The 12,827-nt window shown below is 48.6% G+C and overlaps 1 protein-coding gene across 1 annotated transcript in view; it reads right to left on the bottom strand.

Moving 5' to 3' along the window:
• PITX3 (paired like homeodomain 3) overlaps positions 1–12,335 on the bottom strand; it is a 39,392-nt gene extending 27,057 nt beyond the window's left edge. Inside the window, exon 1 of the mRNA XM_084633578.1 lies at positions 12,073–12,335. The gene's annotated coding sequence lies outside the window, so the exon portion shown is untranslated. The remainder of the gene's footprint in view (positions 1–12,072) is intronic.
• Between the last annotated feature and the right edge of the window lie 492 nt (positions 12,336–12,827).

The raw sequence follows: 12,827 nt of genomic DNA, 5'->3' as shown, positions 1-12,827 counted from the left end.
AACTCTGCAGTCCAGCTAGACTTGAAGGTAGGGGAAAGGAAACCCAATAGATTTGCAGCAGTAAGTCAGGAACACAAGGATTACAGGGGGCGAAATCACACCATGGTATGTTAGCCCCAGCATCCCATCTTTGACACGGACAAAGACAACATGCTTCCCGTCCGGCAACAGCACATTTTCACGGATATAAACTACGTCCACCCTAGGAGCACTTTGCCAAGATAGTATCCTAATCCTGGTATCACTACACTGACAAAACACTCCGAGCGTAGACATGGCGTAAGGCAATAGGTGCTACTGAAGAGTTTTCAAGAAGAATTAATCACACTCATTTTGGTGGAGGCTGGCGGGAAGCTGATGCACTGAGCAATTCTGTCTGAAGAAATTCTTCAGACTTAAACAAATGACCTGATAAGATGGAAACAGATTCAGTGTTTGTCTAATCTGTAGACACCTATAATACTGATCTGATGCCTCATCTGATCCCGCAGCCCTCACTCATAGGCATATTTCTATTGATTTCAAAGATGTTACTCACATGTACAGCCTCGGGATCAGGCCTATATCTACATGGTAGAAACTGCACTGCTGAAGCTAAAATGTACAATGAACTCTGACACCCTGGTCGAGGGGGAGGCAGCAGTCAGAAATGAAGATTGCGCACAGAACCACGAAAAGAAATGAGCACCAACCAGCACCTGTTCAAGCCCTTTCTCTGACAACCTAAGATCAACATCCTTTACTCAACTGAATGAAACACGCAAAAACAGTCTCTTCCACTCCTGGAATGAAGATAGGGCCAGTTACTGGCTTTGAAGATTTAAGCCTGGACTAAACAGGTTTGGAGTTTTTTTTAGGACTAATACACTATTTTGGTGTGATTTTTTTTATCCTGAAATAATCAGACCAGGCCAGTTCTTAGGATGGCTGCAGTTACACTGCCATAAAGGTGCTTAAATCAGTATAGCTTATCCCTGTACACTGAGTTTCTCAACCAACTGATAGCGGAACTAAAACTGTAGCCAAGCCCTTAATATAGAAGTATATTACCCTCCGTCCAGCCATGCAACTTCAGCTGAGGTCACAAAGCTTTGTATGCAGATGGAAGGCAGTATATGACTCAGACATCACTGAAGTCATAAAGGGGCCTTACAATTAGTAAACCAGCTTAAGGCAGCCCCTAATCTAGAAATGAGAATGATGCACAGCACTAAAGGTAAGAAACAATGAGCCACGTAATTTGGATGTAATGCACTCTACCTATCTCTAGCTTCGGTGGATTGACAGTCGCAGAGCTGATCTATTTTACAATCTGCCAGCATTGCTGAAATGCATCTTTTTCTTTTGAGAGAAAGAGACCGAGAATAACTTACATAAACATTTATTTTGTGATGAACATCAACAAAGACCAACACAGCCCAATGGAATTTCGGTTTGGGGCTGAGCTGACTTGTTTTTGTTTTTTTTTCAAAATCGGTGTGGAGTGGAATGGACAGCAGTGTCTTAAAGTGAGAATATTGAAAATGCCAGTGGAGTTTGATACCCTTACGTGCCTGCCTCCCCAAAGACAGGCTGCATTGGTTATTGCAAGATTGCACAAGAGGGTGGTTTGCTTTGAAGGAGGTATATGGTCTTAAAGTCCAAACCCACAGCACTGGATGGATTTAGCGTCAACTGCATCTGGCAACAAGACTTCCCGAGGTTTTTTTTGTTTTCAAGCGATTCATACTTTAAAAAAAAAATCTGGCAATAAATCCATTATGCAGCACAGATCACATGACAACAAAACGAGCCGATGATCTCAGAGCAGAGTGTACAGAAGAAAAGGGGATACAATACACTCCAGCTGACAGTCCCTAGATTGGTATGATTCAGGAGAGTGCATCTCTGTGATCTATGCTAGAACTTGCTTCCCCAACTCCTCAGTCTGACAAAGCTGGTGTTTATGGACCTTGCAACATGCCCTGAAGGTCAATCTGTTTACGCAGTCATTGTTTGAGGGGTGCAGTGTGTGCCCGTGGGTTATTGTTTGTAGTGGGGAAGAGCTTCCTTGTTAACTGATCCTGCAATTCCTCCATAAACAGCCCTCCCGCTTGGCAAATTGGTGCACAGGTTTGCAGGATTGGGTCCGCAGGCTAGATGATATCTTATATTGTAAATGTGCCAAAAGATAGTTGATCCGTGTTTATAAATGGCGGGGAAAAGGGGATAATTAAAATCTACCAATAACTAGCGAGCACCTGTCACAACAAAATATATCAATATAGGGCCTAATCCCAGGTTCTGAATGCACTCAACTCCCTGTGCAGCACATCCTCAAATGTCCTTGATTACTGTCCCAAAGCTAACTGCATTCCACGCACAGACACAGTGTCCCTCTTGCTTACTGTTGCAAATTAACACCAGAAATAATCATGATGGTGAGATTCTAGAATTTCATTACATTACAAAGTGAACTGGGCATGAGTGTAAATATCCTGCATTAATAATTTTTTTGTTCTTCATTTTGGGTCTCTGTCATACAGTGCTTCCCACATTTAAGCCTTGGAAGGTTTGAGGTGCGTAAGAAAAACAGGATCAGATCCATAATTTATTTGTCATACAATTATTGTCCCTAGGAAAATCTTTTCAAAATAGTTAAATAACCAAAACTTCCATTTGCCAGTTTATGTCCACATTAGTTCAACAATTCAATGATTCCTCCTACTTCTGGAATTAAAATGGTTGCACTGAGAAATATCTTGGCCTCATCAAAATCAAAACATGTAATTGCTTACCATCTAATGTAACATACAACTTAGTGGCACTGAGTACAGATTCCTAAGGATTTGTACCTTGCATTCACTGGTAGGGGTGCATAATCCCCAGTTTGTTCTAGTGTTAACAGACATCTGAGCCAATGCACTGTGCGTCCTGAATAGGAGGCAGAGAGGGTTTTTTTTAATGCCATCGTTTAAACCCACCAACAAAAAATTAATCCACAGAACCCTTTTAAACTTGACTATGAAAGTGCATATATTATCCTTTATCTTACACCTAAAATTTCCCTTGACCTTAGAGTAGATTCTGTACACAAATCAGGAGTATTATATGACCCTGTGAATCAAACTTAAACCGAAGGTGTTGATTCAAATTTGGTCCAACATTTAGGTTTTGTAAAATTTTGCTATTGAACTTCAGTTGCACCAGGATCAAAACCAACCTTATACAAAACCTCAGACCCCCACAGAAATGAGCCAGGAATTTATTTTAATAGTGAATTAAACAAATGCAAATGTCCCTGCAGACCAAACATAGTGGCACCGAAAACCCAAAAACGAAACTAATGGAACAAAGGGGAAATTAATTTAATGTGATTTTCTTTGTCCGAGCTCAGAAACAAACAGAAAAAAATGGCTAAAAATAAATAAAGCTTTTTAAAAGTGTTCTAATCTGTGGTCTTTTTAGTAAAATGGGAAAATAAATGTGTTTAAAATAAGATTTGTAAATTGACAAATTCTTTTAAATTCACAAAACCAGGTGGCTGAATCTCCATTCTCCCCTATGACCATATATTCTATACAAGGATCACTTCTGTCATTTAGCACCATATATTTAAGGATCACTAAAAAAGACTTGTTACAAAATATGTTGTGTCACTCCCTGATGCAGCGGGGATAGATAAAGATGGTGTGCAGACATCAGGCGTACCTTTAATTAGAAATGTGATTTTAAAAAAATGTAAGTTAAAAGTAATTTCCAGTCCTATGCTGGCTCATTTGATTTAACAATCACACTTTCCTATTTTCAAATTTCAGTCCCCTCTCGCTGTGTGATAGGCTCAGCCAGAGAGAGGAAGCAGACTGGCCCCAATCTAGCAAGCAGCACTGGGTGGGCAGGTCCCTGCACTCATGGGAAGCCCCATTGACTTGAGTGGCAGCAAATGGATGCAGGGGACTGCCTGTATTGAATAGTTTGGAGGCTCAGGGCCTATGTGGGGAAACAATGAAACAGACCATACAAAGCACAGAACAAACAAACTAAAACAGAGAAGTTTCTCCAATCTTTCAGTTACTGGAATCTTAAGCATCGGAACATTTTATCAGACAAATGGCGTTTTTAAATCAGTGTCCCTTTAATTCGGGATGTCTCAAATAGCCACTGATTTTAGGGGCCAGTCTGATACATTGAGGGCCCAATATTCTTAACTGGCCAGCCCCCACAATTCCAGTCAAGGGGAATGGGAGCTGTGGAGTGCTTGGCATCATGGCAAAATCCAGCTCAAACAATGACATGGGGCACTGGAAATTAACGACTGCGGATACATCTACACTGCAAAAACGAAAAATGCATCAGTGAGTCTCGGAGCCTGGGTAAAGGGACTTAGGTGTGCAGGGCTTGTGCTACCTGGGTAAAAACAGCAGCGTAGACATTTCCACTGGGGCTGGAGCCCAGGATCTGAGACCCACCCTCATCGCCAAGTGATAGAGCCTGGGCTTGGGCCTGAGTCAATTGACCTGGATTCTGAGATTCACTGCTGCCGGGGAGGGGGGTTTACAGTGTAGATGTACCTTTACTGTCTCTGTCTGCTTCTCAAGCTGTAAAATGCGGATAACACCACTTGCTTGCTTCACAGACAGTCTGTGAAATGTAATTGCTTGTAGAGCAGTCGGAGATGGTGGATGATGCACCAGACTGGGTCTCAGGAGACCTGGGTGCTACTTCCAGCTCCACCACTGGCCTGCTGAGTGACCTTGAGCAAGACACCTCACTGCGCTGTGCCTCAGTTTCCCCGTCTGCAGAAGGGGGATAATGATACCCACCTCCCTTGTAAAGTGCTTTGAGAGCTACTGATGAAGTGCTATAAAATACTAGGAAGTGTTGTTAAAGGAAAGGCACCTAAGAGCAAATTAAAAGTGTATGGGCCCAATCCTGTTCCCACTGAAACTAGGGCATTTTTGTGCAAATATGCAGGGAAATGAACTGAATGAAAGTCCTGACTGACCCAGTTGTGAGAGAGGGGGGAAGACTTCCCATAATAATTAATATCGCATTTAGCACTTTTCACCAGTGGATTTCAAAGCACTTTACAAAGGTGGTCAGTACCTTTATCCCCATTTTACAAATGGTGATCTCCACACAAGCTTTTTAAATCTAACAGTAACAGGATCATTTCTCAGTAGTTCTCTAACGCTAAAGAACTGATCTATTTCCCTACAGAAAGGCAACATTTCAATATTTAATTGCTGTACATACTGCAAAATGACAGCTCTATATATGAAAATATAACAGGAATTCTCTGCTCTGGCTAAATCATATTCATCCTCTTGCTGGAGGCTTTCCCTTAGGTCAGACTGAGATGTTGATTTCAGACAACTCCTTTGCCAGAGAAGAGCCATGTTGCCCCATACACACCCCCAGCCTTTCTCTTGGCCCTCAGACTGTTGATTCTTCAGTAACAGACCAGGGGCTCCCTTAAATACATCAAGGAGTCCAGCAGCTAATAACCAGCTTCATTCAATTCCCAGTCACATTATTATCCAATCTGCCAGAGGCATTAATATTCAGAGGTAAAATGGGAGGGAGGACAAGGGTGCTGGGGAGGGGGAGCATAAATAGGAAGAGGGGAAATCAAAGGGCAGCCTGGTGTCATCAGAATCCTCTTTTCTAGTCTTCTAAAAAAATCAACTAATTTCAGCAATGTGTTGACAGGAGGGTCTTTCTGAATAGCCCTGGCATTAACTTTGATTCCAATTTGTAAACATGGAGCATGAGCAGATGAATGGAGTGACAGAATGCTGTACAAAATTTCTGCTCCCGGTCCCCTCTCTGCACCGATTCCAAATACGAGGCTCACTCCTGCCAGGTGCTGCGTGCTCTCAGCTCCCAGTGAGCTTGACAGACGTGTAGGGTGCTCAGTACCTTTTAGAACCAGGCCTCAAATAACTAACCGCATTTATCTTCCTCTTTAAAAAAGGGAGGAAATAATTGAGCCCCTTACCCCCACACAGTTACACTCCAGTTTTTTCTAGGCTACATTATGTTTCAAGTCGTCTTTTCTCGCATTCATGACCATTTCCCTAGACCAGGTCTGCAGAACCACCATAATGCCCCATTCCTGAACCAGGGTGCCAGCCCTCATTCACCTAATCTAATAGGCCAGATTCACCTTTTGTGCTCATCTCCTGTCCGAGGTTCATCTCCTGTCCCTGCAAGCCAGTGTTCACATTCCGGGTCACATCCTTTCCATGGGAGTCAAGGCTTAGATCCCATATTCATCTCACCCTCTGGGCCAGATCTCCTATTTCTGGTTCCTCTCTTTTTCTTTTTGGCAGAGTCTCTGTACCCAGGTTCACCCCTCTATCTTAAGTTTTTGGGATGCCGTTCACAGACAGAGGAGCATTTCCTCATATTGTTCCTGATTCCATGCAGGGAATATTAACTGATCCAGCTGCAATCCATTCAAAGCTTTTAGACCTATTGATTACCTGCATTATCCTCTAGAGAAAGACTATATATTAAAGGAGCCTTGTAACTATTTTTCTGCCAGAAGAAAAGATACTGGCTCTAAAGAGGAATACAACTCAGATATGAGAATTTAAGTGGGCTCTGAATGAAGAATGTGGAGTGTCTGGACTGCAGTTCCTCAAAGGTCTCCTTTGTGAAAGGCAGGGGGAAACGGTTATCTGGCTCAGACCCGCTAAGGTATTTAGGTGCCTAACTCTGCCCTGCTGTGAAGGCACCTAAATACCTTTGAGGCTCTGGACCCTTCTTTTTTAGGAGGGTTAGGGATGGCTCAGGCAATTGCAAATAGAAATCAGATCCTTGTCACTTACTCAAAATTTACCCCACGTTCGACATGTCCACAAGCTGTAACTATCTGATAGGGGTTTGGTGGCCTCAGTATGTGGGGCCAGTTCCTAGCGGGCACGTGTCCAACACAACCACACGTCACCACCAGTTTATACCACTTGTCCCCCTTCTTAGCATATCACAGCAGACAGAGGCCAAGGATTCAGCATGTTATGAAGGCACAACTCCCCTCCGCACCATCACTGTGGGTCCTCCTGGTCATAGTGGAGGTTTGGCAGGACAGCGTGTGGATAAGAAGTTCTGGTGACTCCCCTCCCGCCAGCTGTACCTATTCTGTGGATAAATGGAAAAGGAGTACTAGTGGCACCTAAGAGACTAACCAATTTATTTGAGCATGAGCTTTCGTGAGCTACAGCTCACTTCATCCTATGAAAGCTCATGCTCAAATAAATTGGTTAGTCTCTAAGGTGCCACAAGTACTCCTTTTCTTTTTGCGACTACAGACTAACACGGCTGCTACTCTGAAACCTGTGGATAAATAGATTTCAGATGGCTAGCCACTCCGCTCAGCACTTTTCCCACACAGGGAGTGCTAAAGAAGCTGCAAGTGAGCATCACTAAGGGCATCTCTAGCACCCTCAGTACCAGCTACCCTCTGCCAAGAGATGGTCTGCCTTCATCTCAGCAGCTGTCTCCTTTAATCTAGATCAGGGAATTTAATGAAGACACTGAAATCTTGACCTTCTCTGAGGGTATATTCTACAGAGGAGTGCACTACATGTTTCAGGCTGGTCCATCCCAAAGGAACCTATGAGCTACTCCCTCCAAGAGATTAACAACAAAGCTATCCATTCCTCCCCATACAAAGTAGGGTTTGGTCTTTGCTAAGCATAAGCTGCACTGCTTTAGTGATGCCAGTTTAAGCTAAATTGATAGAAGGCCTGCAAGTGGGTTTAAGGCTACCGCCTTTTGGGGGGAGGTGCCAGTGTGACTCTGTGTATCTAAACCCATTTAGTTTGATTGTGCAACTTGCGTGCGGACAAGGCCTTTGGCAGATGGAGAACTAGGGTTTGTCTGCTCAAGTGGCCCCTACTAAACTCAAATCCTTGAGCTTCAACTGCATAAGCCTCATGTAATGTAACCTCTCTAGCTCTCCTTCAGCTAGATGTCTGGTCTGATATTTAGCTGTGCACAGAGGTATACTAATCAGAGTAGTGATCTTGAAAGAGTTTTGAGGTTATCCCTCAAACCAATTACACCACCTGGGGGCTAGCTCTGGGCTTGCCCAAGAAAATCAAAAGCTGCCTTTGACAATAACAAAGAGATGGCTAGAAAGCAGCGGAATTTTCGAGGTAACAGTGTTGAAAATTTGAGGAAGGTCCCCGAACCCCAAACCGGTGCAAGCAACCCCCCAGCGGCCTGGCCTATCCTGGGGCCCGAGTCTCCAGAGAGGTGCAGACAGACAGCTCCCGCTGGCTAGGGGTCTGCAGGAACCAGCCCTAGGCAATAAAGCAAAGGCTGGTGGGACTGGGGCAGAACCTCAGTGCAGCTGTACATGCAGGCGGAGTAAATTTCACTCCGTATTGGGCTTGTATTACTTGCTCCCCGCCAGCCTGGTCGGGCCCATCCCGGGTATTTCTGCTTCTCTTCTCCGGCTCCCCTTGGCCCAGGGTTTCACGCTGCTTCCAGCGACCGGCCCCGCTGACTTCCACCGCGACAGAAGGGCGAATCCAGGCCGGGGTCGCTGCCCCCAGCACGCTGCCCCGGGGCGCGCTCTTCCCGGCGGGGAGAAGCTGGGTGCAGGAGAGGCCCCGAGCCAGAGGTCTGGCCCTGGCTTGGCAGTCCAGAGCGGGCGGGTCCCTTCCCAGCCGGGAGGGCTCAAGGTTAAGTGGCTGCTTACAAAGGGGGAGTTTACCGTGGGGCCGGCCCAGTTCCCCCGGCCGGGGCCCTGGCAGAGGCTGCGCACAGCACTGGGCAGCTCTCCCGCACGCGGCCCCGCCCGGGGAAAGAGCCCCGCGGCCGGAGGACAGGCTCCCGGCTGCAGCCAGGGTCCGGCCAACCCTCCCCGCTGTCCCTGCGGGGCTCGCCCTGTCTCGGGACTACCTCAGGCGGGGCCTGGCACGGCACTTTCCCTGCGGCTGGAGCCCCAAGCTCCGCATCCTGCAGAGCCCCGGGGGCCCGGCCGCTCCACCTCAATCGGGAGCCCCCCTCTGCCTGCGCGGGGCTGGGCGCCGAACCCACCGGCCAGCGGGTTCTTGGGTGCATCAAGCCGCCGAGCAACGGCTGGAGCCGGGTGGCCAGGGGCCAGGCTGGGCCGCAGCCCCGCTGCCACCAGCGCCTCGGCTACTTTCCAGGGGAGGCTTGAACGAAGGAGCCGCGGCGCCCTCCCCCAGTTGGGGCTGCTAGGAGGGGGCCTCCCGCCCCGGGCTCGGCGCCCGCACTGGGCTGCGTGCAGGGGGGCAGGCTGCATTCTCTGTAGGGCCGGATCAGGGCCCCACTCGTCTGCTCCCTTTCTCCCCCTGAACCCCTTCCCCTCAAACAGCTCCGTACCCCCAACCAAAGGCAGGGCCTGGCCCGGGAAAGAACCGCTGCTCTTGCCAGGCTCCCCCTGGCTTGTGGGGGCAGGTGGGGAGGCGCTGGTACCTCCAGGGCCCTGAGGACGAGCCAGGTGCCCGAGACCGGGAGACCCACAGTCAGGGAGGGCCCGGCCCTGGCGGAGATCCGTGCTCCCTAGGGGTGCATGGGCTCTTTTATTCTTGCCGGCTGCTCGACTCGGAGAGACACTGATTTCTGGGACCCCCGCGGTGTTGGAGAGCAGGTCTGGGGGGGGGCGGATTCCCCTACCGCTCCGCTCGCCTGTTCTGCAGAGAAAGCGCACGGGGCTGGCAGGTGTGACACTGGGGAAGGCATCTGCAGCCCCTACCTCCCATGAGCAAAGCAGCGAAACAGGACAGCCCTTCTCGCAGCCAGCCCCTGGGGACCTCGGCCCAGCAGAGTCCCCCACCCCAGCGATGGGGCAGGGAGGGCCGACACTCTCTTAGAGGGTCCCCCTAAAGGAACTATACTATACAAGTCTAGAAGGCCACCCATTAGAGTTACTCCGTACAATCGGATGCAAATATAGTATCTGCTTGTGATTTGGCCTGGTATAATCCGGCCTGGTGCAAATGCTTTTCTCCGCCGTGAAAGTGCTGGGCGAGCTCTGGGCATACGCCTGCCCTGTTTGTGGGCATGAATCTAGAGAGAGAATTGCGAGGAAGGGACAGGCTCGCGTGGGCGCGCTCCGAACTGGATAATAAACATTTAAAGCAGAGGCCACGCTGCAGGATTCTACCAAATATTCGTTGAATGAAAATTAACTTGGGTCTGGAAAAATGTCTATCGCTTTCGATTATTGCAGGTAGTCAATAGTGTACAGAGAAACACGCTATTTATTGCTATATTTCTACACACTATTTCCCTGTTGTTAGTAGACTAATATACACACAATTATTTTCTGATTGTATACTATAATTCATACTATATTATATACTGTTTTATTGTGATTAGTAAAATACAAACAACTAATACACAGGATTTAATTATTTTATACTAGAATTGATACTATATTATATACACACGATTTCTTGTTCGTAGAATATAGACAACTGATATACACACAATATTATTATTTTATACTAGAATTGATATGATTTATTCTGTATACACGCTATTTACTCATCTGTATTGTACAAAGTAAATCTAAACACTTTACTAAAATTAAATGATTGACTATATATAGTGCGTATATATACACGTAATTTAGCACTAGTAAATCGTGCATATTTAGCGTAAAATTTTATACGATGTAAAATTTGATATTACGTAGCTATTTTTACTACTGTCTATTAAAAATACTCCTCGTTGCTAATGCACACATTATGATATGGTTTTTTTTAAACTGTAGGTCTCTTTAAAAGGTCTTTGGTGGCGATTTCAGTTCATGTTAAATCTGGATGTTTAAATGTGAGGCGAATGAAAACGTGGCGTGGGGAAATGTGTCATAACTGGATGTGGAGACGGTGTAAGCGCCGCGCGAGGAGTTTGTGGTTGCCGCTGCTTGTAGGTAACGAAATGCGCAGTGAAATAGGATTGAAATCCGGTTTCATAGACCGCATTTCGGCCGGGGAACGCAGGCCTAGAACTCGCTCTTTACTTGGGACATTTTAATGTTAAAGGAAACCCGGCCGACTGCTGCTTGGGGCTGGATTCGTTCTCGGCTCTCTGGATTTTATTTCAAGCAAGGGAGCAGTGGTAACTTCAGCTCAGTAGCTGGATTCCGCAGAAATAATGGGCGCGGGGGGGGGGGGATAATGGAGGGTGGGGTGACTCTGTGACTAGGTGTGCAAGGGTGCAGCACCCGTGCGAGGGGGTGCAGGAGAACTGCCCAGCCCTCCCGCCCCTCCGAGCTGGGAACTGCAGGGAGGTCGCTTTGCTGTAAACAGGAGCTAGTTCGTTACATAAATATCATTTATCCAGCTGTCCAAAAGCCGTCGGGCTGCTTTCCTCTTCCCAGGCGGCGGCTCCCAGCCTCTGCTCCCCCAAACCCTCTGCCCTGGACTCTGCCACCAGCTGAGTTAGCAGCCCGGAATGGCATTATTTACAGCGAAACCCCAGCTAAGTTAAACAGCTCTTCCCCTCTCTCTCGGCTAAGTGGAAAATGACTAAGTTTAGAAACGGCGGCCGGGTGTCCCGAGCTAGTGCCCTAGGAAGTAAAGCCTGGCTGGACTGGAGGCGATCTCGGCTGTAGAAACGGAGCAACATAAACAGACCAAAATAGTCTAGCGCTTCGGAGAAGGGTCGCTTGGCTTAGCCCAACTCCCCACAGGCCTCCATGCTGCAGGCGCTGTGCCCTGCTACCAGCCCGCTAAGAAAGCCCGGTGAATAGCATGCCCGTCTGTTTTCCAAAACCGGGTTTTCAGGGCCCGATCCTGCCTTTTCCTGCCTACCCACTTAAGTGTCCCCACCACAGGCGGGGACCCGCGGGGGAGTTAGGGGTGCAGAAGGACTGCAGAACTGGGCCCGTGGCAGAGCTGGCTACCTGGCAGTGCCATGGGACGCGAAGGACGGATAGACACCTCTCCATTAATCCGTTCCCGCGGGTGCTCTTTCTGCGGGGTGCGAGGGCAGCTATGCAGAAGTTGCAGGGAGCTGACGCCTGAGTTATAACGGGGAAAACGGGCCCTGAGAGCGGCATGCCGCAGCAGGGCGTCGCGCAATAAGTGGCGGGGGAGCACTTACAGCGGTTCCAGATGCTGGTGCTGCCGGGTGGCCTTAATCCTGGGCAAAGGAGGGAAGTTTGCTCCAGCCCCAACGCCCGGGCTCCTCCGCGCCTGTCAGACGGTAAGTCCCCCTGGCTTGCTGTTGGGCACTCTGCGCTCTGTTAGCGTGTGACTCATGGAGAGAGGAGAGGAGGAGGCGGATTCCTGTCGACTGACTCCCATTCACTGTGGCCATTCACTTTATGGAAGACAGCAGGCGCCCCCAGGCAGCTGCTCCCCAGCTCTGCGCGCTCAGCCCGCCCTATTTCCAGCTGCGCGCCCCAGCCCAGACACCGGCCCTGTCCAGCTGTGAACCCTCAGACACCGCCCCCAGCAGCAGGGGCCCAATCACAGGTCGCTGATTTGCATCCCGAGGTCTGCCCATCTAATTCCCCGCTGGGGTGGTTAGGCTCCGCCCCGTCTCCCTCTGTCCCCGCCCACTAGAGCTGCGCGAAGTGAGTGGTCGGGGGGTTGCTGCGCAGGCTTCAGGATGCAGAGCTCGGGAGCGTTTCGGGGGAGTAGGCGGATTGCCCAGGCCTGAGCTGGCTGGTCCCCGCTTCTTAGCCCCCCATTGAAGGGCTGTCCCTTCCTCTCGCTCCCAAACCTTCAGCTGCTCCCGCAGTAGGCACAGGGCTTCCACCACGTGCCCGAATGCAAAGGCTTCCCTCCAGTTGCACTGTCCCTGGGAAGGCGAGGCTGTTCAACCAGCTGATTTTGCAGAGATGCCGGCATCTT

This window comes from Lepidochelys olivacea (genome assembly GCF_965140295.1).
Source record: "Lepidochelys olivacea isolate rLepOli2 genome assembly, chromosome: 7".
Taxonomy (NCBI): domain Eukaryota; kingdom Metazoa; phylum Chordata; order Testudines; family Cheloniidae; genus Lepidochelys; species Lepidochelys olivacea.
This window is presented reverse-complemented; position numbering and strand designations above follow the sequence as displayed.